Genomic DNA, 3,813 nt, shown 5'->3' with positions numbered 1-3,813 from the left:
ATTTCACTTATTTCAGGGCAAAATTCAAAAATTCCTTTTATTTTGAGGCAAAAAGACAGAAATTCCGTTTATCTTTGGGTAAAAAGGCAGAAATTTCACTTATTTTGAGGTAAAAAGGCAGAAATTCCTCTTATTTTGTGGCAAAAATGAAGAAATTTCCCTTTGTTGTGGCAAAAGGTATACATTCCCCTTATTTTCGGGCTAAAAAGTAGAAATTCCCCGCATTTTGGAGCAAAATTGCAGAAATTCCCCTAATTGTGGGGCAAAAAGGCAGAAATTCCCTATATGTTGGGACAAAGAGACAGAAATTCTCCTTATTTTGGGGCAAAATATCAGAAATTTCACTTATTTTGGGGCAAAATTGCAGAAATTTTACTTATTTCAGAAAAAAAAAGCAGAAATTTTCTTATTTAAGGGCAAAAAGGCAGAAATTTCTTTTATTTTTGTACAAAATTGCAGAAATTTTTCTTATTTTGGGGCAAAAAAGGAGAAATTTCCCATATTTTGGGGCAAAAATGCAGAAAATCCCCTTATTTTAAGGTAAAAAGGCTGAAATTCCCCTTATTTTGGGGCGAAAAGGCAGAAATTTCACTTATTTTGGGGCCAAATTGCAGAAATTTCACTTATTTCAGGGAAAAAAGGCAGAAATTTTCTTGATTTTGGTTCAAAAAGGCAGAAATTCCTAATATTTTGTGGCAAAAATACAGAAATTCCCCTTATTTTGAGGTAAAGAGGCTGAAATTCCCCTTATTTGGGGGCAAAAAGGCAGAAATTTCCCTTAATTTGGGGCAAAATTGCAGAAATTTCACTATTTCAGGGTAATAAGTCAGAAATTTTCCTTATTTTGGGGAAAAAAGACAGAAATTCCCTTTGTTTTGGGGGAAAAAGACAGAAATTCCACTTATTTAGATGCAAAAAAGAAGAAATTCCCCTTATTTAGGAGCAAAAATGAAGAAATTTCCCTTTTTTTGGCAAAAAGGTATGCATTCTTCTTATTTTCGGGCAAAAAGGCAGAAATTCACCGTATTTTGGAGCAAAATTGCAGAAATTCCTCTAATTGTGGGGCAAAATGGCAGAAATTCCCTATATGTTGGGGCAAAAAGACTGAAATTCTCCTTATTTTGGGGCAAAACTCAGAAATTCCACTTATTTTGGGGCAAAATTCTAGAAATTTCCCTTATTTTGGGGCAAAATTGCAGAAATTTCACTTATTTTGGGGCAAAATTGCAGAAATTTCACTTATTTCATTAAAAAAAAGGCAGAAATTTTTTGTATTTTGGAGCACAATGGCAGACATTCTTAATATTTTGTGGCAAAAATGCAAAAATACCCCTTATTTTGAGGTAAAAAGGCTGAAATATTCCTCTTATTTGGGGGTAAAAAGGCAGAAATTTCCCTTATTTTGGGGCAAAAATACAGAAATTCCCCTTATTTTGTGGAAAAAAGGCAGGAATTTCATTTATTTTAAGACAAAATTGCAGAAATTTCACTTATTTCAGGGTATAATTCAAAAATTCCTTTTATTTTGAGGCAAAATGACAGAAATTGCGTTTATTTTTGGATAAAAGTCAGAAATTTCACTTATTTTGAAATAAAAAGGCAGAAATTCCTCTTATTTTGGGGCAAAAATGAAGAAATTTCCCTTTTTTTGTGGCAAAAGGTATACATTCCTCTTATTTTCGGGCAAAAAGTATAAATTCCCCGTATTTTGGAGCAAAATTGCAGAAATTCCACTAATTGTGGGGCAAAAAGGCAGAAATTCCCTATATGTTAGGGCAAAAAGACAGAAATTCTCCTTATTTTGGGGCAAAACTCAGAAATTCCACTTATTTTGGGGCAAAATTTTAGAAATTTCCCTTATTTGTGGGCAAAATTGCAGAAATTTGACTTATTTTGGGGCAAAATTGCAGAAATTTCAATTATTTCAGGGCAAAAAGTCAGAAATTTGCCTTATTTTGGGGCAAAAAGCAGAAATTCTCTTAATTTTGGGGCCAAAAACAGAAATTCCTCTTATTTTGGGGTAAAATTGTGGAAATTTCAAATATTTCAGGGCAAAAAGGCAAATTCCACTTTATTTTGGGCAATAAGGCAGAAATGCCCTGTATTTTGGAGCAAAATTTAAGAATTTCCCCTTACATTGGTGCAAAAATGCAGAAATTCCCTTCATTTTGGTTCAATATGGCAGAAATTCCCCGAATTTTGAAGCAAAATTGCACATATTCCCCTAATTTTGAGGAAAAATGCAGAAATTCACATTATTTTGGGGCAAAAAGACAGAAATTCTCCTTATTTCAGGGCAAAAGTCAGAATTCTCCTTATTTTGGGGCAAAATTCCAGAAATTTCCTTAATTTTGGGGCAAAATTGCAGAAATCTATCTATTTTGGGGCAAAATTACAGAAATTTCAATTATTTCAGGGAAAAAATGCAGAAATTTCTCTTATTTAGGGGCAAAAATGCAGAAATTACTTTTATTTTGTTACAAAATTGCAGAAATTTTCTTTATTTTTGGGGAAAAATACAGAAATTCCCTATATTTTAGGGCAAAAGGGCAGAGATTCCCCTTATTATGAGGTAAAAAGGTTGAAAGTCCCCTTATATTGGGGAAAAAAGACAGAAATTCCCTTTATTTTGTGGCAAAAAGGCAGAAATTTCCCTTATTTTGGGGCAAAATTGCAGAAATTTCACTTATTTCAGGGCTAAATTCAAAAATTCCTTTTATTTTGGGGCAAAAAGACAGAAATTCCATTTATCTTTGGGTAAAAAGGCAGAAAATTCACTTATTTTGAAGTAAAAAGGCAGAAATTCCTCTTATTTTGTGGCAAAAATGAAGAAATTTCCCTTTTTTGTGGCAAAAGGTATACATTCCCCTTATTTTCGGGCTAAAAAGTAGAAATTTCCCGTATTTTGGAGCAAAATTGCAGAAATTCCCCTAATTGTGGGGCAAAAAGGGCGAAATTCCCTATATGTTGGGGCAAAAAGTCAAAAATTCTCCTTATTTTGGGGCAAAACTCAGAAATTCCACTTATTTTGGGGCAAAATTCAAGAAATTTCCCTTATTTTGGAGCAAAACTGCAGAAATTTCACTTATTTTGAGGCAAAATTGCAGAAATTTAACTTATTTCAGGGAAAAAAGGCAGAAATTTTTTTTATTTTGGGGCAAAAAGGCAGAAATTTTTAATATTTTGTGGCAAAAATGGAAAAATTCCCCTTTATTTTGAGGTAAAAAGGTTGAAATTCCCCTTATTTGGGGGCAAAAATGCAAAAATTTCTTTTATTTTGGTACAAAATTGCAGAAATTTTTCTTATTTTGGGCAAAAAGGCAGAAATTTTCCATATTTTGGGGCAAAAGTGCAGAAATTCCCCTATTTTGAGGTAAAAGGCTGAAATTTCCTTTATTTTGGGGCAAAAAGTCAGAAATTCTTCTTATTTTGGGTCAAAAAGCAGACATTTCCCTTATTTTGGGGGAAAATTTTAGATATTTATCTTATTTCACGGCAAAAAGTCAGAAATTTTCCACATTTTGGGGCAAAAAAACAGAAATTTCGTTTATTTTCGCGAAAAAGTCAGAAATTGCACTTATTTTCGGTCAAAAAGGTGGAAAATCTTCTTATTTTGGGGTAAAAATGAAAAAATTTTTCTTTTTTATGGCAAAAAGGTATACATTCCCTTTATTTTCGGGCAAGAAGGCAGAAATTCCCCGTATTATTGACCAAAATTGCAGAAATTCCCCTAATTGTAGGGCAAAGACGCAGAACTTCCCCTTATTTTATGGTAAAACTGCAGAAACTTTATTTATTTCGCGGCAAAATGGA

The sequence above is a fragment of the Micromys minutus genome (assembly GCF_963924665.1).
Source record: "Micromys minutus genome assembly, contig: SCAFFOLD_47, whole genome shotgun sequence".
NCBI lineage: Eukaryota > Metazoa > Chordata > Mammalia > Rodentia > Muridae > Micromys > Micromys minutus.
Note: the sequence above shows the minus strand (reverse complement) of the source record.